General features: G+C 37.7%; 1 long non-coding RNA gene across 1 annotated transcript in view; it reads left to right on the top strand.

Annotated features, from left to right (window-relative positions):
• LOC106510698 overlaps nucleotides 1–22,300 on the top strand; it is a 66,276-nt gene that overhangs the window by 5,217 nt on the left and 38,759 nt on the right. Inside the window, exon 3 of the long non-coding RNA XR_002345123.1 lies at nucleotides 7,495–7,607. This is a non-coding gene — a long non-coding RNA (uncharacterized LOC106510698). The remainder of the gene's footprint in view (nucleotides 1–7,494; nucleotides 7,608–22,300) is intronic.

The raw sequence follows: 22,300 nt of genomic DNA, 5'->3' as shown, positions 1-22,300 counted from the left end.
AGGTTGAGGGTTCGATCCCTGCCCTTGCTCAGTGGGTTAACGATCTGGCGTTGCCGTGAGCTGTGGCGTAGGTTGCCGATCCGGCTTGGATCCCGTGTTGCTGTGGCTCTGGCATAGGCTGGCGGCTACAGCTCCAATTAGATCCCTAGCCTGGGAATCTCCATGTGCTGCGGGAACGGCCCAAGAAATGGCAAAAAGCCAAAAAAATAAAATAAAATAAAAGCTGTAGCTGCTGGCCTACACCACAGCCACAGCAATGCAAAAAAAAAAAAAACAAAAAAAAAACAAAAAAAACAACAGCAACACACACACATAAAAACAAACAAACAAACAAACAAACAAAATTCAACTCCTATCACTGAAATGTGATAATACTCAGTTGCTGGGAAGGGGGGACAGGGGAAGCAGCTCAGGGGAGGACCTTTTTGGAGGGCAGTTTGTTCATACTATCAAAGCCTAATGTGTGTACACGTACTGGCTCAACAGTTCACATTTAGGGGATTATGCCAAGGAAACAATCAGAGATTCAGATAAAAAGTGTCAACTTTTGTCAACAATATGGCAACTAACAAGCTTCCAAAAAATAGGTACATCTATTTAGGAGAATTTTATGCAGCCGGGTTCAGAAAAATATTCCTTGACATGAGAAATAATTATAATTTAATATGCTGCTAAGGGCGGAAAAAAAACAAACCAGCGTAAGTATACGGATACCATTTAAGTAAGGATAAAATAGATACATCCCCTGGTGTGGGGGAATATAATAGGATGCAGACCACAATAGGAAATATATAATTAATTTGGAAAATGACTGAGGTTGCCTTTACCTCGTTTGTGTTATGAACTCCCTGCTGGAACAGGGAGCTTGTTGATTTAAAGATATGAATCCATCTGTGTGGTTACCAACAGTAGATTCATATTTGGGGTGGTCCAAACCTAGCTTATGTTTGAGAAATACATTTTATATCAGATTATGAATTAGATTAATTTAGAACACTCTGCCATATGACAACTCTCAAATGATTAAACCCTGGAGACATTAAGCCCAGGAATTTTTTGTTTTACACTCTAGGATTTTGCACTTTATAAATAATGTCACCATGCCAACCATTATATACCTCCTTAGGCTATGTACTTCCTGCCATCAACTTGTCAGCCACATTGGTTTAGGGTACCTGCCATTTCTTTAATGGCACAGTCTCAAAACCGCATGTGTGACGGGTTCTCTGGCACTAAAATTGACCTATGGAATGCCAGTTTTGGTTTTAAAAAATTAGCTTGGATATGAGATCGTGATGGCGTGGAGGGTTTCCCAGGCCAGTAGGTAAACAAAGACGGGAGCTGCCCTGATGAGTTTCAGCATTCCAAGTTGTCTCAGGAGCTTACTGAGCTCTTCTCTAGACAGAGTCCCTCTTGTGCTCCAGTGTCTACTCTGTGCACCTCACTTGAAAAGCAGGGACAAGATCAAGCCTTGGTGGTGGCAGCCAGACAGCCAGAAAAGAAATGGCCATTCAGTGAACAATAAAGCAGATTTTATTTTACAAATCTTCGCATAAAACTTGTCAGGTAGCTTGCAGAAACTATTGATGTGTTTTGAGAGCTTGGCTTCTCTCTTTTTCTGATGTGTTGAACGTTTTTGTACTTCGGTGCATTTATATCAGTGTGTTTACTTATGAAAATATATTTTACTTTGAAGTAATCTCAAATTTATAGAGAAATTGCAAAAAGAGTACAAAGAGTTTTTTTCCTCAATTATTTGAGAACAAGTTGCCCCTCACCCCTGGATACTTTAGTGTATTTCCCACCGCTGCCAACATTCTCCTAATGAATCACAGTGAAACCATCAAGGGTAGGAAATTAATACTGACACATCACTACCCTCTAACCCTCAAACACCACGTGAGCTTTGTGAATTATCTTGAAAGTGCCCTTTGTAGCAGGATCATCCAAGTCAAAATCACTCAGTTGTCTTAGATGCCTCTTTAGTTTTCCCCTTTTCTCACTCTTTTTTTTTTTTTTGACTTTCATGACCTTGAGAATTATGGGGCAGTTATTTTGTACAAAGTAACACACTGAGGAATGTTTTTCTTGTTTTCTATTGATAAGATTCAGCTTATGTGTCCTTGGCAGGAATATCACAAAAGTGGTGCTAGGCTCATCTCATTGTCTCCATCAGGATTTCTGTTTTTCCCATTACTGATGACCTGCTTATCAATCACTTAATGATCTTTGATCCTTTGATTAAGGTGGTGTCTGCCAGTTTACCTTTGTAATTACTCTTTGTAATTAATATTTTGTAAAGTGGTCCTTTGAGAGTAGCTAGACATCCTATTCCTTAACAAACTATTTCTTTTTCTTCTTCCCTTCCACCTCCCTCCCACTATCTATCTATCTGTCTAATCTATCTCCCTCTCTCTCTCTCACTGTGGACTTATGAATTCCTATTTTATTTAAAAGTTATAATCTATTTCTATCATTATTTATTCTCATCTTAAGTGATCCCCTCATTTGATGGGGGAATCTTCAAGCTGGTTGCTGTGTCCTTTTTTTTGTTATTTTTGTTTTTGTTTTTTTTAGGGGCTGCATCTGCGGCATGTGGAGGTGCCCAGGCTAGGAGCTGAATTGGAGTTGCAGCTGCTGGCCTACACCACAGCCACAGCAACGATGGATCTGAGCTGCATCTGCAACCTACACCACAGCTTACGACAATGCCGGATTCTTAACCCACTGAGCAAGGTCAGGGATCAACCTGCATCCTCATGGAGGCTTGTCAGATTCATTTCCACTGAGCCATGACGGGAACTCCTTCTGTGTCCTTTTGACATAACCCGTTAATCCTTTGAACACAGCTGTACTTTCGGCACAAGAAGAGATTCTGGGCTCATTTGTATTTTCCCTGCCACAGTCCTGGAAACACTCATTTCTCCAAAGACTTCTGATCCATGTCATTAGAGAATGGTGTTTATAAGCCAGGATTGTGGTGTTAGGTAAACTCATGGCTGCTATTGTGATGTTGCTGCTCCCAGACCCCTTGAGTGGACAAAGCTGGGGAATATATAATACTGTATTTATATATGATTTATTTATTTGTTATGTATAATTATAATATTATATATTCTTTATTTATTTGCTATTATATATAATATATAATTTTATGTTCCCGAGCTTTGTCCACTCAAGTCTCCCAGGAGAAGAAACAAATATATATATATATATATATATTTGTATATATACTTTGCTTTTTAGGGCTGTGCCTGTGGCATATGGAGGTTCCCAGGCTAGGGGTCGAGTCATAGCTATAGCCGCTGGCCTACACCACAGCCACAGCAACGCCAGATCCGAGCTGTGTCTGCAACCTACACTGCAGTTCACAGCAATGCTGGATCCTTAACCTACTGAGCGGGGCCAGGGGTCAAAGCTGTGTCCTCATGGATACTAGTCAGATTCATTTCCACCGAGGCACAATGGAACTCCTAAATATATATTTTTACATCTGTATTTTTAAAATTTCTATTTAAATGTCAAAACCCTGTGTTCACAGAGATATCTCCAATGCTAATACCCCAAGATTCATTCCAGTTTTTCTTTCTTTTCGTATTTGTAACTCCCTTCCCCAACTGTGAGAAATCTAGCTCCCAATATCCTCAGTATATTTATTTGCTCAGTTCTCCTGTGTATAACCAATCTCCTGCTGCCAATCCCCCTCATGCTGGTTTTCTGTTTACTTTGCTTAGGCTTTGAAACCAGATGTCTCACCTTGCTTGGGCTGTGACACTGATTGCTGTCATACAGAGAGACTCTCCCCACTTCATGGGGCTGACAGCCTGCACGTGGCCACACCTCCGTGTGGATACCTTCTTCACCCTGCTCAGCCTTTGACAACCCACTCTGGGCCTTCTCCTGGCTGGGACTTTATTTTCACCCATTTCAGAGCTCTGCCACCCCAAACTGGGCCACCACGTCACCATTTCCTTAGGTCAGTGTCCTGCTCCTCCTGCTTGGGCTCCAGTTTTCCAGCTGAGACACCTCCTTGTGCCCACAGCCTCCGTGTTCCTGTTTACCTTGCTTAGCCCCCCCTAAAAGTTTTTTTTCCTTTTTCTTTTTGAAAAATAATTTTTTTCCTATTATAGTTGATTTACAATGTTCTGTCAAGTTCTGCTGCACAGAAAAGTGGCGGTCATTCATATATTTATAAATTTTTTTTCTCACATCATCCGCCACCATGTTCTATCACAAATGATTAGCTATAGTTCCCTGTGCTGTACACACTAGAATGTCATTGCTTATCCACTCCATATGCAATAGTTTGTATCTACTAACACCAAAATCCCAGTCCACCTCATTCTCCCCTTGTTCTAGAGGGAAAGGGAAAGGAAAAAAAGAAGTGGAAGAAGAAAAGTTGGTTTATAAAATTTGCTTTAGAGGTAATGCAGTGGGGCAGAAACTGAAATGAGAAAGACATTGTTGAATGGTTTTAGAAGTGGAGTGGAATGAGCACTTGTTAGTTAGTAAAGCAAAGGTCTGCCAACAAGAACATAAGAAGTGGCCAAGGGGGGTATTCTGTCTCTGGACCACTCTGACTTTTTAAAAATTAGATGAAGGGGGAAAACAGAATGGGGGTAGCTTGACCAAGCAAGTTCTCAGGGTGATGGCTCAGGAATAGGGGTTCTGGGAATAATGTCATAGTAAGTTAAGAAGCATAATTGTTCATATTTATTGTGTACTTTTATGTGTTGGGTGCCTAAGTTATATTATTTCCAATTTTCTTAATAGATGGGTATTATTCCACCCATTTCACAAAACAGGAAAATGAGGTTTCTAGAGGTTCAACAACTTGCTGATGATCAATAGGGGTCTGAGCCAAGACTCAAATCCAAATATAATTGACTGCTATAATCATTCTTTACTTTATTGAACATGATTAAGCTGTTATTTAGAAAGAGAAATGATGAAAATAATTAACACATTTTTATATGACTTCAACATGGGTTTATGTACAGGTGTATCTGAGGTTCTTAGCGCTGTCAACAAAGTGATTCTGAGGGTTCCTGTTGTGGCACAGCAGAAACGAATCCAACTAGTATCCTTGAGGATGCGTGTTCGATCCCTGGCCTTGCTCAGTGGGTTAAGGATCTGGCGTTTTCGTGAGCTGTGGTGTAGGTCACATATGCGTCTTGGAGCCCATGTTGCTGTGGCTATGGTGTAGCCTGGGCCCTACAGCTCCAATTTGACTCCTAGTCTGGGAACTTACATACATGCTGCAGGTGCACCCCCCCCCAACAAACAAACATACAAACAAAAACCCAAACTCATTCTTGGAAAGGCAGATTTCAAGAGTTTCTGGACAACTTCCCATTCCTTACCTTAGCTCTTCCATCATGGAAAAATAAAAGAATCTGAGAAGGGAGCTTGAGAAGGTTGCATATCAAGTCTAAGGAGAGAATGATCCAGAAGATATCAGGCTGGAGTGGGACTCAGGAAATGAAACTTTATTAAGATTGGTACCTTAGAACAATCAATGTGCATATATGAATATTTGTTCCAACAAGGAAGGTGTAGAAAGAGCTAATAAATATTTGTATCATTGCCTTGTCTTGATTCCAAAGGTCCTCTTCCCACCTTTTTACTTCTGTTGAACAGGAGACAAGTGAGATCATGACAAGTTCCATAAATATTTATGTCTGAGGTTGGGTGGCGTAGCTTGGGGCATTGAGAATCTGCTGTTTTATCAGTGTTTCTCTGCATCTGTATTGAGACTGAGTATAAAGTTATTCTAGTGACCTGTATGTCATATAATATCACAGACACTCTGGCCGTTGTTTGGCCATCAGCATCGCAATGGGAAAAACATCCTTCAGTTTCCAGAATCTTGCTATCAGTCTGGTGTTGGCACCTGTTACAATCATTCAATTCATGTGCTTTAATCTTCTTATAATAAACAGAATGGAATTTTGGTTTTTTAGTTTCCTTTATATAAGCCATAGTAAACAAAACATGATTTACACATAAAGAAATTTATGGCTCTCTTTTTTCCAATCATTAAGAATGAAGACTTCATGAATGAAAATCTAAGCCTTACTCAGAGTTGTAAGATGAATTCCCCCCGACAACCTAGACCAAAATTTGTGAAATTTTGTGGGGTCTTATATAATATTTGGAACAAAGAAGCATAAGAAAGGATGGCCAGTATGACTTTGGCTCCAGGGTGTGGGAATAAATGTCGTGGCAACTTCTCAATTTCCCTTTTCTATTTGCTGCATTCAGTCAAACAATCTTTATTTCTGATGATGTAATGTCACATGGTATTTGCATTATCTTTTGATATGAGGCACTCATTGCTTTTCAACATCAACTCATACATTTTCCCTCTGTGCCCAGGTAACTGAGCAGTAAATAGCACTGTACATGTCATGCAGCTAGAGGAATTGGGCCTTGTCTGTATGAAAGACTGCAGAGAATCGAGTAATTAACTGCTCTTGCTTTAGAAAGAAAATTACAAAACTTAGGTAGTAAAACAAGCTAGGGCTATTTATTTGGAGAACTATTTCTGTAAGTTATAAAGTTCTATTTTGGTTATTGCTTTTGCCAGAGACTGGACCCTGCCATGAAGATGGGGTAAATTTTATGGTTGAGCTTCATACTGGTAATAAACTGTTAGACCATTTAGTGTTAAACATAAAAACAAGTTACTCAGCTGCTTGAAGAAAACAGTATGACTGCATGGTGAAAACAAGTACTTATCAAGTAATTACAATATATTTTAGGGAAGTGGGAGGTAGGGCCACCACTTACAAAATAAGATTGAGTTCACATTTTGCTTTGTTGGTTAACAAATTAACTTGTATCCTAGACACAAAGATAGAATATTAAAGAGTTAAATTAAAATATTACAGGAATAGAGAAGATCTTAGATTATTAAAGGGTTTAAAAACTTAATACAGGGAAGAAATAATTATTACATGTATTCAATTACATTTGTAAGTGAATTAAGAAATTCTGTTATTATTGATATTAATCATACATGGATAGACATTGCTGCAGTTACTTTAGTTTAATCTCAAACATATTATCATATATTAGTACTTAGTGCAGTGCTGTGCACATATGTAAGTTTGATGTTTCTTGACTTTCAATAAATACATATTTGGTAACTATTTAGACAGCTTAATGAAGGTCAAAACTTGAAAATATGTGCCAGAAGCTTGCTCACTGTCAATGAGGAGTCACTTTAAAAATGTTATTATCAAGTCTGAAATCAAGTATTTTTAAGTAGAAGGATAGAGGATCCACATTATATGTATGAATTAGAAGTTAATATATGTCTTAAGAAAAAAAATAACTTTATAAATCTTAAGAAAACTCATTGCAGAAAAAGAAATGTTTGTTAGTATACGAATAAGTTGCCAAACAGAAGGAGTTTAAACATGGACTACAAATATGATTTACATAGCCAGAGAAACCATCCAACCTAACATATGACTATTGTAATTACAGGAGAAAAAGCCAACAGAAACATAAAAAGGAAAAACATGAGGTGGTCCCCATGGGTCATGGCGCTCAGGACGGGATGAGTCCCAAGGATTTAAACTTCAGAGCCAACCAGCGAGGTAGGTGATGACAGTTGTTGTCCTAACATTCCGATTTGCCACGGTTTTCCTGTGAGCACGTTTGTTGATGTTGTGAGTCAGTGACTCAGAATTCAGGATTGTATAGAAGAGAAAATGGTAAGAACAGCAGCAATTATATAACCCGAGGTGTTTTCCTAGCATTCTCCCAGCTCCTTTCAGGAAATCTCCAGTCCCGTTGTCCAGGGGAGGATTCTTTTATCTCTTTTCTGGGGATTTTTCTTCAATTCCTGACCAACCAAACTGCTGTGTGCACTTCCCCTCTGCATAACCAAAAACTAGTATAGAGAGTCAACGATCCTCCTTAATGCTTTCAACCAAGTCAATGATAAAAATCATTGAAAGGGTAGAAGGCAAGGGAAGATAAGCCCACCCATCTTTCTTTATAAGGAGTGACACTCTTACGTGTTGACCCTTCTTTTTCTCTGAAGAGACACCAAAAGAATGGAATCTCCTGGAATGTGAGGTAACTCAGCTCATTCATCTTTAGTCTTTACAATATGCCTTTCGGGTTTTTTGACGTGTGAAAGGAAAGAGACAGCTAGTCTGAAGCGATAGAAAGTTAGGGTCATGCACTCCATAACCATCTCTTGGTGATGCAAGAACTGAGTGTAAACAGGATGAGCAGAGTTTATTAAGACCAAGACAAGTATTAAGTGAGTAACAGCTGTAGACATTTTATTCTGCGTACACATACAAGGGGCTTCAGGCACATGCATACAGGAGTGGAAGAGTGTTTATTATGTGCTGAGGACTGTGGTAGACATTTTGTTTAAATTATTTCTTCAACTCTAAAATACCTGTTAGATTATTACATGGTGTTCTCATTGAGCTATTACAGGACTGCTGTGAGGATTAAATGAGATGAAACTGGTAGTATCTGGTACATTAGATTCTCATAATAGCCCTATAAATCTCACCAAGGTTAAAGTGACCCAGCCAATGTCACATCACTAGAAAGTGGTCGAGATGGTGTTCTAATCCAGAACCGACCCCACAGCCCTCCCTCCTGTGGCTGCACTATATGACTAGAAAATAGTCCATTTGCTGGATGTTTGTCTATGACTCATGTGATAAGAGCACTCTTGGGCCAGAAATTTCAAGCAAAAGAGAATTACTGTTAAAGCTCTGTCCTGTGGAATAATTTGTAGTTACTTGGAAAAGTGTATTTTTAGGCTTATTTAACTCTTGACATGCAATGTTTCACAAACGGCTTAATTCCCTCTTTGTAAGCTGAGTGCTGCAGGTAAGCTGTGTTTTCCCACTGGAAAGGTAATTCCAAATCTGTGTCTATGGAGATTCAGTTTGAGCAAATTTGACATCCCAAAGTTTGTGCGGTAAAGGTGACACTTATTTGGGAATTTGGTGATCTTATGATGATAATTTAACTTCTCCTAAGGCTTCAGAGGTGGAATCCTTCATCTGAAAGAATGGTATGCTACATGGGTAGAAATGAGAGTTGAATTTACTATTCATAGAGCGGTCAGGGCTGTGGTTTTTAGTCCTAATATCTATTTGGGATATTTTTGTGATGCAGACATTAGGGTAGGAGCACAAATATCAGGTGAAATTGTAAAGAGCTTAAGGATAAATACTTATGATGACAAAAGTGATGGTTAGGCCATAGCTAGTTCACTGAGGGATATCCTTAATCATAACTCTTAATTTTAAGTTCTCTACTACCTATCATTTCTGTCTAGTTAATTTTATGGTAATAACATATTCTGGAATATCAGCTCTATATGAACAGAGAATTTTGTCAGTTTTAATCACGAATGTATCCTTAGGACCTAGAAGAATGCCTTGTTTACAGTAAGTGTCCAGTACATATAATTTTAAAAAAGAATGAAATACATAGGCAAAATGATAGAAGATTAAGAAGTTCACCTCTAGTATTGTAGGAATAGAAGGAATTCTCAACAGAGGAACAAAATATTAAAGGAATAAACTAGTTTTAAAAATTGGTTATTTAATTATTTTTATTGAAGTATAATTGATTTACAGTGTTGTGCTTTTTTCAGGTGTACAGCAAAGTGATTCAGTTATACATATGTATGTGTACATATATTCCTTTTCAGATTCTTTTCCATTATAGGTTATTATAAGATATTGAGTAGCGTTCCCTGTGCTATATGATAGGTCCTTGTTGTTCATCCATTCTATATATATAGTAGTGTGTATCAATTAGTCCTCAACCCCAATTTATCCCTCCTTCCTCACCTTTGCCCTTTGGTAACCATAGTTTGTTTTTTATGTCTTTGAGTCTATTTCTGTTTTGTAAATAAGCTCATTTATAGCATTTTTAAAGATTCACATCCAAGTGATATCATGTGATATTTTTCATCTTTCTCTATTTTACGATAATCTCTAGGTCCATCCATGTTGTTGCAAATGGCATATTTCATGCTTTTTTATGGCTGAGTTATAGTCCACCTCTTTTTTATCCATTCATCTGCTGATGGACATTTAGGTTGCATCCATGTCTTGGCTGCTATAAATAATGCTGCTGTAAACACTGGGATACATGTTTGAATTAAAGTTTTTGTATTTTCCAGATATATGCTCAGGAATGGGATTACTGGATTATATGAAACTCTATTTTCGGTTTTTTAAGAAGCCTCCATAGTGTTTTCTCTAGTACCTGGACAAATTTATAGTCACACTGACAACGTAGGAGAGTTCCCTTTTTTCCACACTGTCTCTGGAATTTGTTATTTGTAGACTTTTTGATGATGTCTTTCTGACTGGAGTAAGGTTTTGTAGTTTTGATTTGCATTTGTAGTTTTGCTTTGATTTGCATTTGTAGTTTTCATTTGTATTTCTCTAATAATGAGTCATGCTGTTTGCCATCTGTATGTCTTCTTGGAAGAAATTTCTATTTAGATCTTCTAAATAGAAATTTTTTGATTGGGTTTTTTTTTTTAAATATTGAGCTGAGTGAGGTGTTTGTATATTTTGGAAATTAATCAAAATAGATAAACTATTAATGTAGGATAGAAATAATTTTGTTGAGTTAAATCTTCAAATGAAATACACACTTTTCTTATTGTTGGTATTTATATTACAGAGAGGCAAAGAACCTCTCCAAACAAACAGATAATTTATACAATGCTTCCAGGTTATTCAGAAGAAAAGATGAAAAATATCACACTATGACATCAAATGTTAAGTTTTACTGTCTCATTTTAAAAATGTGTATGTGTGTGTGGTGTGTGTGTGTATGTGCATGAGAGAGAGATGGAGCAGGTGAAGGAGAGAATGGAAAGGTAAAGGAGGCATAAAGATATCTTAATTAGCTCCCTTGATTACATTTTATTGCAGAGAACTAGCCATCAACAACGGCATTTGATCAATTTTGTTTAGTGTCTTTTTAGTTTTAGCATTAATGGTGAAAATATGGTGCTGCATGGTTATTTTTTATGTAATTGTTGTCTAAATTTGCTCATGCAATGTAGACTTTACCAACGTTGCCACTGTTTCTAGGAAATCAAATTCTTTACACTAAATTCTTCCATTAAACATACATAATATTTTTTCACTAGTAAGATGTAGAAAAAAGGAAATAAAAGGGCCCCCAAAAACTGGGATCAGCAAGAAAATCTCCCAGTTTCCTATCTTTAGGTTACTAGGGAAAACATGGAGCTTTCTTAATTTGTAACTAAACCCCCAAAATTGCTAGCTTTTACATTTTAATTACTTTGGGGACCTAAGTTTGGGGACTCAGGAGAAGCTTTAAGTAAATGCAAGGAAAAAAATTGCCTATTTCTAGGAAAAAAAGCTTTAAAAATTATTAAACTACTTTAGACAGTTTATAAAATGCCTCTGTGGACATCAAATCGTTCTTAAAAAACAAAGTTTTGATTATTTGTGTATAAATAAATCAGAAACATATGAGCTAAATTTCACACAAAATACATGACTTCAAAAAATTAAATGTAAAAAAGTACTTGGCAAAACTTATTGGGTTTGGGTAAAACACAAAACGTGTGTTGGGTTTGGTAAAGCCACAAACATTTGAAAAATATCTTGAAATAAGCCTCAAACCTAATGTGTTCCTAAGTTAGCCCATTCCTTGTGATGATGTCTGATGATTGATCATTTATTTCTTTTACCAAAGAAAAAAATTCAGTTATGAGAAATGCAAGGGGGATCAAATTTTCTTTTTCTAGTGAATTGCTAGAATTTGAACACCCAATAATTTAACAGGCATGTTGTTTGTTTGTTTTTAAAAAATCTGCAGCAGCGCTGTTATTACAGTTGAGCTATAACACTCAAGAATTGGCCTCTCTCTAATCACAGCTCATGTTCCCTCTTAAAGTTGAAGAGAACTTGAGAGATCATCTCATCTGTCTCTTGGTCATTTTCTGTCTCCTCTTCCTCCTCTTCTCCTTCCTCTCTTCCTCCTTCCTCTACTCCTCTTCCTCTTGATCTTCCTATTGCATTTCACTGTTTTCCTTGGGTATCTCAATAATGGTATCCTTGGTTCCACGTTGGGAATTGCAAAGTTGGCAAATGTCAACTTTCGTCTTTTTCCATTTTAGCAAATTTATTCCTGATCTATAATCCTTCTCTACCATCCTCCAGATGCTCAGTGTTCCATAGCTGTGACTATTCAACACTCTCAGCCATACAGACTTATTTAAATCTACCACTGTGGAGTCCCCAAACCATCCTCTCATCAAAGTTTACCTTGTGGATAGCCAGCACCTTACTGGGGAGAGGTTTGCTGGGAAGTGTCCTGTATTATTTAATTACAGTTGCTTACATTTCTTTGTTAAAGAAGGAAATGGCATTAGACTTTAGTTGGAGAGTTTCTAATAAATTTCTTTTATAACTCTTATTGTGCAAGCAACGGAATTCCATCTGATCTAGGATAAAGCAGAAAGAGGATGCATGGATAGCTCATGGTATCCAAGGGCTGAGTAGTAGTTACATCTAGAACTAGGTGCTGTAATACTACCAGGCTTTTTCTATGTCTCTCATTCACTATCTTTTGGATGAGTGCATCTTTTTTTTTTTTTTTTTTTTTTTTTTTTTGCCATTTCTTGGGCCACTCCTGTGGCATATGGAGGTTCCCAGGCTAGGGGTCTAATTGGAGCTGTAGCCGCCAGCCTACACCAGAGCCACAGTAACTCCGGATCCGAGCCACATCGGCAACCTACACCACAGCTCATGGCAACGCCGGATCCTTAACCCACTGAGCAAGGGCAGGGATCGAACCTGCAACCTCATGGTTCCTAGTCGGATTCGTTAACCACTGAGCCACAATGGGAACTCCAAGTCTGCATCATTTTTCTCTCCTACAGACAGATTTCAACTTCTTTGGTCTACATGGAAGAATATGGTTCAGATGGTTTCTGAATTTACTTGTAACAAGTTCATCCACCAGAAGAAAGACTAAATTTTTCTTTTGTTCCAAATTCTAGATTTTAGAGGCAGAGCTCTTTTTGGGCAAGCTTGGTTAGGGTGATTACTTTCACACTAGCCAATTGTGGTTAAGGGGATGGGAGTCACATGCTAACTGCAATTCCAGGAGCTATTCCTTTCACCATGCAAATGGGGCTAGCTAGATGTGAGGGAGGAAGGTTCTCAATTCCCTTTGTGGCTCAGTGGGTTAAGAACCCGACTAGTATCCATGGAGATGCAGGTTCGATCCCTGGTCTTGCTCAGTGGGTCAGGCATTGCCATGAGCTGTGGTGTACATCGTAGATGGGGCTCAGATCCAGCATTGTTATGGTTGTAGTATAGGCTTGCAGCTACAACTCTGATTTGACCTCTAGCTTGGGAACTTCCATATGCTGCAGGGGCGGCCCCTTCCCCCCAACCCCCTCCAAAAAAAAGGATGGTAAAGTCAGAAAAGAAGGGCGGGACAACTCAAAATGAACACACTGCAACTGTTGCCCACATTTAAGTACTAATTTTCTTGAAAAGTAGATTATTTCTCACTTATGTATTATCTACTTGAAAGAGTGGATTTCTAATGTACATTTAATTAGGCATTACAAGCTGGTAGATATGAATACAAAGAAGAGAAATGAATGGTGACACTTTTCATATCACTCTTGTAGATAATTACACAGGCCATGTAAAAAATCTTTTGTTAAAAATGTGCCTAGTTTTTAATTTTCCTTGTTAGAAAAAAAGATTGAAGTGTGTTCTGATACTCGAATTAAAGGCAGAGCATTATCCATTCAGTTCCTTGTTCAGAAATTTTTTTATTGTTATTTCTCCAATACAGTTTTTTTTCTACTGTGCACCGTGGTGATCCAGTCACACATACATGAACACATTATTTTTCTCTCATTATCATGCTCCATCATAAGTGACTAGACATAGTTCCCAGTGCTACACAGCAGGATCTCATTGCTAATCCATTCCAAAAGCAATAGTTTGCATCCATTAACCCCAAGCTTCCAATCCATCCCACTCCCTCCCCCTTGGCAATCATAAGTCTATTCTCCAAGTCCATGATTTTCTTTTCTGTGGAAAGGTTCATTTGTGCTGTATATTAGATTCCACATATAAGTGATATCATATGGTATTTGTCTCTCTCTTTCTGACTTACTTCACTCAGGATAAGAGTCTCTAGTTCCATCCATGTTGCTGCAAGTGGCATTATTTTGATCTTTTTTATGGCTGAGTAGTATTCCATAGTGTGTGTGTGTGTGTGTGTGTGTGTGTGTGTGTGTGTGTGTGTGTGACATCTTCCTAATCCAATCATCTGTCGAATGTGATGAATACCTAGAGAGTGTGCTGGGTAAGAACACAGAAATGCTTAAAATAGTCTTCACTCTGAAGGTGCCCACAGTTCATTAGGAAGACTAAATTAAAAATATCACCCTACATTGTGCTAAGTACAGTAAGAGAGGTAGGTACTAGGGGGAATGGTAGCATAAAGGATGGAAAAATGCAGTGATTTTCCATGGACCAGTGGGGGCCTCAGAGAATGAGAAAGAGTTCTGCCAGGGATGAGAGAGAAGAAAGAGTATTTTAAGGCAAAAGAAATATGATCATAGCCATGGATTTGTGAGACAAAGTCTAAAAGAGAGACTGGACAAGGTCCTGAGTCTAAAGAGATGCAAGTAGCTTGTAAGTATTTATTCCTCCTCCCTCCGCCTTCTTACCTGAGCTCGATTAATATTAATTACTCCCTCTCTACTCCTGCAAGCTGCCTTTATTTGGACCCCTCTGTGCTGTTCAGCAATCACACCCTATTTCTGTAGTCCACTCTCTTTCACTCTCCTAGACAATTATTTCATTACTTTCCTTTTCAAGTTTTGAGAATTTCCTCCTCCATCCTGACCCTTAGGTAATGACCTTTCTTTCTATATCACCAGGAAAATAGAAACATTCTGCAGAGAACACCCTCGAGCTCCCATCTCATCCATCCACCCATGCGTATCTAAACACAGACTCTGTGTCTCTATGTTACTATGGATAAAATATCCATGCTCTTATTGAAGGCTGATCTCTCCTCTTGTACATGAGTTTGCATCTCTTTCTACCTACCTAAGACATCACCTGAGCACTTTCCCCTTCTCTTTTTGCTGGATCATTCTCAGTAGCACAGAGATGGGTTGTTTTTTCCCTTCTCCCTTAGCAAAACAAAACAAAACAGAAAGATACCTCTCTAGATCTCACTTCCTCTTTGGCCATTGCCTCATTCCCATTTTCTCCTTTAGAGTAAGCCTGCTTGAAATAGCTGTACTTAATGGCTTGGATACCTATTGTCCCTTTCTTTTTTTAACGCATTCTAGTCACATTTTTACTCTCATCAGTCCACCCAAACTGCTCGTGTCAAGGTTACCAGTGACTACCATCCTGCCAAATCCAATAGTCATTGCTTTCTTTTCTTAAAAATTGAAGTATAGTTAATTTACAATGTTGCTATCATTTCTGGTTTATAGCAAAGTGATTCAGTTATACATATACATGCATATCTTTTTTCATATTCTTTTCCATTGTCATTTATTACAGGATATTAAAAATAGTTCCCTGCGCTATATAGTAGGAAGTTTTTACTTATTTTATATATAGTAGTTTGTGTCTGTTAATCCCAAACTCCTACTTAATCTCTCCTCCCCTTTACCTTTTGGTAACCATAAGTTTGTTTTCTGTCTGTGAGTCTATTTCTATTTCATAAATAATTTCATTTGTGTCATATATTAGATTCCACGTATAAGTCATATCCTATGGTATTTGTCTTTCTCTTTCTAACTTTACTTAATATGATAACCTCTAGGTGCATCCGTGTTGCTGGATTATTTCATTCTTTTTTTATGGCTGAGTAGTATATACATATACCATATCTTTATCCATTCATCTGTTGACGGACTTTTAGGTTATTTCCATGTCTTTGCTAGTGTAAATAGTGCTGCTATGAAGATTGGGACATTGGGGTGCAAATTATAGTTTTCTTTGGATATATGTCCAGGAGTGGGATTGCTGCATCATATGACAACTCTCCAATAGTCATTTTATTTATTTATTTATTTTTTGGATTTTTAGGGCCACACCCACAGCATATGGAGGTTCCCAGGCTAGGGGTCGAATCGGAGCTGTAGCTGCTGGCCTATGACACAGCCACAGCAATGAGGGATCTGAGCTTCGTCTGTGACCAACACCACAGCTCACAGTAACGCTGGATCCTTAACCCACTGAGCAGGGCAGGGATTGAATCTGTGTCCTCTTGGATGCTAGTCAGATTTTGTTTCTGCTGAGCCACTTGTTGTTCCTCATCCTCTCAATAACTTTGGAGTGCTCTATGGCTTAGTCCTTAGACTTCCCCTCTAATTAAACTTACTCCCTAGTGATCTCATCCGATCTCATATAAACATCAGCTCTCTACCCTTACTTAAGAGCTGTCTCCTGTAACAATGTACTTAAAAAATCTGGCTTGAAAATCTTTTTATTTGGAGTATTTTGGTACATTTAATATAGATATTGATATATGGCAGTTAAATGTTTTTAATTCAGTCAACTTTTAATTCTTTTATTGGTTCTACCTATTCTATGTTCTTTTCTCTCTCTCTCTTTTAACTACTTTTTAGGGTTAATTAAGGAATTAATTAAGATAATTCATCTCATCCATTATTTTCCTGTAGTATTATTATCTACACTATGTATGCATCCTTAATTTGTTGAAGTATAATAGTACTACTTACATTACTTTCTGGATCTTAGAACACTTTAATTCCACTTTCTCACCTCTTTCCTTTGTACTACTGTCATGCATTTTAATTCAATATATTTTTTAACCACATAAGAAATTATTGTTTTATATGGCCAATATTCATTTAGACTTACCCATGTGTTTGCTCTTTTTATCACTGTTTCTTATGGAATTATTGGGCTTACATGTAGGATAATTTTCCTCTGCCCAAAGAATTCTCTTTAGTATTTTCATTAGTTATATAATGAATTATTTAGTGTACTGGTGATAAAGTCTCCAAATTTTTGTTTTTCCAAAAATATCTTTACTTCATATTTCATATTTATTTTCAAAGAACATTTTTTTGCTGAATATAGACTTCTAGGTTGACAGTTATTTTCTATTTGCACTTTATATATGTTATCCTATTGTTTTTTTATTTTTGAGAAGTCAGCAATAATCTCTGGAAGCATTTAAGATTTTCTCTTTGCTTTTTATTTCCAGTAGTTGTGCAATGCCTACATGCCTAGGTGTGGTTTCCATTGCTTGTGATTTGTAGAGATTATTGAAGCTGTGACTTGATGTCTTTTATTCAGCTTTGGGAAGTTATCAGCTATTGTCTCTTCAAATAATACTTCTGTCCATTTTCCTTTTGCAGTTTCAATAACATGTGTGTTAGACCTCTGTTTCAAGTCCATTTGTCTCTCTTTGCATCAGTTTGGATATTTTCTTTTGGTTAATCTTCCAGTCTATAACTTTGGTCTTCAGCTGTGTCTCATGTGCTGTTAAACTTATCCTAATTTCAATGATTATATTTTAAAAATATTTAGAATGTTTTTTAAAAAATTATTTTCACTATTCTCATGAGATTTTCCTTTTTTTTTTTCCTTTTTCTTTTTAGGCCTGCACCAGCGGCATATGAAAGTTCCTGGGCTAGGGGCCAAATTGGAGCTGCAGCTGCTGACCTATACCACAGCCATAGCAATGGCTCGATCTCAGCAGTATCTACAACCTGCACCACAGCTGCAGCAATGCAAGATCCTTAACCCACTGAGTAAGGCCAGGGATCAAACCTGTATCCTCATGGTCATGTACTTAACCTGCTGAGCCACAGTGAGAACTCCAGATTTTCCATTTTCATTTATGAACAATAAATAACAATTCTTTCAGAATATTTTTTCTAATTCCAAAATTTGGATCTCCCACAAGCCTGTTCTGTGTAATTTTTTCCCCTTAGTTTGTGGTCGGCTCCTTTCTTCTTCTTCTTTTTTCCTTTAAAAAAATTAACTTCTGGACATGTATACTAATTTGCTAGGTTTGTCATAACAAAATACCAGAAATTATCTTGTTTCTGTGGTGGCTTAAATAGCAGAAATTTATTTTCTCACTGTTTTGGAGGCTAGAAGTCCAAGATCAACAAGTCAGCAGGTTTGGATTCTTTTGAGACTTCTTTCCTTCCCCTGAAGACAGCTGCCTTCTCACTGTGTCTTCACATGATCTTTCCTCTGTGCTCTGGTTGCCTCTGCGTCTTAATCTCATCTTCTTATAAGGACACCAGTCAGACTGGATTAAGATCCACCCTTTTGTCCTTGTGTTAATTTAATTACCTTTTTAAAGGCCATACTTTGAAGTATAGTCACGTTCTGAGGTTACTGGGAGTTAGGCTTTAAACATATGAATTTGGGGGGATACCATTTGGCTGTAACAGCACTGTTTATAAAGAGTAATAGAGATAATTTGAGGTTCTGGAAAATATTTTCTTCCTTCCAACAGAATTTACTTTTCTTCTGGGAAGCAGTTAGAACAGGGACAGACCTCTTTAATTCAGTCAAGGATTGAGCTGAGTAACAGTTGCAGAAGTAGCAAGGCCTGGGTTAGGGTGGGCATGTGGCATGCCCAGAAGTTTGCATTTTATTCTAACAGCAGTGCAGGCTTTTAAGCAGAGGAAGGTCTTGATCAAATCTGGATTTTAGAAAGATTACCCAGGCTCTTGGATGCATTGAAAGGCAGCCAGAACAAAGAGTTAAATTAGACACAATTGCAGTAGCCTGAGTTCTTTTCTTTAGATTTTGAGCATCTCGAAAACAGGGACTATGAGTCCCTGCTTATATAAGGAATCATATATATATATGATTTCATATATATATTTTAGATACATGTCCTTCCTGCTTTCTAAATATCTTTCTTGGTGCCTGGGAAACAGCTTCATTATTTTATATGCTTAAAAGTGGAAAAACTATAATTAACAATTCTTTAATTCAAGGAGTTCCTGCTGTGGCACAGTAGGTTAAGGAGTCAATGTTGCTGCAGCTGTGGTGCAGGTGGCAGCTGCAGTGTGGATTCAATCACTGGCCTGGGAACTTCCACATACCACTGTTACAGCTGAAAAAAAAAAAAAGGAAAAAAAGAAAAAAATTCTTTAATTCAGATGTTCACTTACTTGGACCAATTTCCCCACAATATATTACCAATTTTGTAATTTTCAAATTTCTATTCTTGGTAAGGTCAAAGAAGGAGAAATATAGAGAAGAGAATTCACATTTGCTGTTTTTCTCTACAGGAAGGATGGGGCTTGAACTCTAGGGACTCTTTTGAACAGCCTATTCCTGCTGCTGGGCACTCTCTTTTATTTATTTTTTTATTCCTGTTCCTTTTATTTTTTATTTTATTTTATTTTTTAAGATTTTTTAATTTTTTTTTACTATAGTAGATTTACAATGTTCTGTCAACTTCTGCTGTACAGCAAAGTGACCCAGTCACACACACACACACATATATATACACACTTTTTCTCACATTATCTTCTATCATGTTCCATTACAAGTGACTAGACATAGTTCCCTGTGCTTACAGCAAGATCTCATTGCTTATCCATTCCAAATGCAAAGGTGGTCACTCTTTACTCTGCTTTCTCCCCATAGCCTCTGCCTTAACTTAGAAAACTGGTATGTTTTGTTAGGATGCTAAAACAGATGATCCATTCAATTCACCTAACCATCCTGTGCATTTGAGAAATAGAATTCAGTCAACCCCAGTAGTTGACTAAATTTTTAGTTTTTATTATTTTTATGGAATTGTATACATTTCTATTTTCCTTTTCTAAGTTCACATTATGTTGCAATTGTCTATTATTTCTCTCTCTGTCCTGCCAGTTGTAAGCCCTCTGTAGGTAAGGATCTCATCAATTTTGTTCTCCCAATATCTATCTCCTAGTGACAGCTCAGGCTGAGTGTAATCTACTTGGTGGACTCTATAAATGTATGAGGAGTAAAATTAAGAATTCTCTAGAAAACTAGCAAGAACAGAAAATGTTTGTTTGGATCTTGACTGTGTATCAGGAGCTGAGCTAAGTATTTTAAGGAGATGAGTTAATTTAAACTTCAAAATAAATCTAAACTGACAAGGGCTTAATCTCTAGAATATACAAGCAACTTATACAACTCAACAGCAAAAAAGCCAACAACCCAATTGAAAAATGGGCAAAAGTCCTGAATAGACATTTTTTTAAGGAAGATACACAGATGGCCAACAAGCACATGAAAAAATGCTCAACGTTCCGGATTATTAGAGAAATGCAAATCAAAACTACCACAAGATACCACCTCACATGGGTCAGATTGTCCATCATTCCTAAGTCCACAAATAACAAATGCTAGAGGGGGTGTGGGGAAAAGGGAACCCTTCTACACTGTTGGTGGGAATGTAAGCTGGTGCAACCACTATGGAGATCAGTATGGAGGTACCTTAAAAATCTACACATAGAACTACCATATGACCCAGCAATCCCACTCTTGGGCATATATCCAGACGAAACTTTTCTTAAAAAAGGCTCATGCACCTGCATGTTCATTGCAGCTCTATTCACAATAGCCAAGACATGGAAGCAACCCAAATGTCCATCGACAGAGGATTGGATTAGGAAGATGTGGTATATATACACAATGGAATACTACTCAGCCACAAAAAAGATCAAAATAATGCCATTTGCAGCAACATGGATGGAACTAGAGACTCTCATCCTGAGTGAAGTAAGTCAGAAAGAGAAAGACAAATACCATATGATATGACTTATACCTGAAATCTAATATACAGCACAAATGATTCTTTCCACAGAAAAGAAAGTCATGGACTTGGAGAATAGGCTTGTGGTTGCTGGGGGCAGGAGGAGGGAGTGGGATGAATAGGGTGCTTGAGATTGATAGATACAAACTGTTGCCTTTGGGATGGATTGGCAGTGAGATCCTGCTGTGTAGCACAGGGGACTATGTCTGGTCACTTATGATGGAGCATGATAATGTGTGAAAATAGAATTCATACTTGTATGTGTAACTGGGTCACCATGCTGTACAGTAGAAAAAAAAATTTTATTGGGGAAATAACTATTAAAAATAATAATAAGGAGTTCCTGTCGTGGCTCAGTGGTTAACGAATCCGACTAGGAACCATGCGGTTGCGGGTTCGGTCCCTGCCCTTGCTCAGTGGGTTAACAATCCGGTGTTGCCATGAGCTGTGGTGTAGGTCGCCGATGCGGCTCGGATCCTGCCTTGCTGTGGCTCTGGCGTAGGCCAGGGGCTACAGCTCTGATTCGACCCCTAGCCTGGGAACCTCCATATGCCACGGGAGGGGCCCAAAGAAATAGCAAAAAGACCAAAAAAATAAAAAAAATAAAAAAATAAAAAGAAGAAGAAGAAGAAGAAGAAGAAGAAATGACAAAGTAAATCTATAATGTAAGGGCTATTATTGACCTAGTTTTAATGTATAACCAGGGAAAATTAGGCACTGTGAAGTTTGAAAACTTACCCAAAAGTCACATAACATAATAGATAGTAGAGTCAGAATTCAGTCCTGGGAACTCTGCCTGGGGCCCAGCTCTTAGCATCCATGCCATTCAACCCTATGTCCTGAGCTACATTGTCCTTCGTACTTCTGGTGTTTAGACACTCTTTGTGCAGCATGTTTTCTTGGTTGCTGAACTTTTTCCTTCTACAAAGGGAGAATTTTTCTTGTGTACTTAGCATTGTTTCCTTAAGGATAAGCCAAATTTCTCAACTCTGACATGGCTAAACTTTCATTACATTCAACTCTTTCTATGACCTTTTCAAAAAAATTGACCTTCTTGGAATTCTTTTTTTCCTTATTTCAGTGATTTGAACTAATTCTTTCTTCACCATTATCAATTTAGTATTGTTGTAAAATTCCCTTGTCCTGCATAAGCTCTTTTCTAATTAGTGGAAGTTAAAAAAAAAAAAAACCCACCTAGTATATACACACCCCATTATTATATAGGCAATATTCGGAATTCATAGCTGTGTTCTCATAGGCTCTGGTTGTGTTGTGGGAGTGGTTATGCATCATGCAGCTGTCTCTATTGGGCTAAGTGTCTAATACATCGGTAGCAGTCAGTGTTTGGTTACTGAACAAAGCAATGAATGTTGTTTTTGGAAGATATGATTTCTTTGGGTTACTATCTGGACTGCAAACCTTTCTAGGTTACTTAGTTGATCTCTGATATGATAATGAGTTA

The sequence above is a fragment of the Sus scrofa genome, chromosome 6 (genome assembly GCF_000003025.6).
Source record: "Sus scrofa isolate TJ Tabasco breed Duroc chromosome 6, Sscrofa11.1, whole genome shotgun sequence".
Classification (NCBI taxonomy): Eukaryota; Metazoa; Chordata; class Mammalia; order Artiodactyla; family Suidae; genus Sus; species Sus scrofa.
The sequence above is the reverse complement of the archived record's forward strand: the minus strand, read 5'-3'. Positions and strand labels throughout refer to the sequence as shown.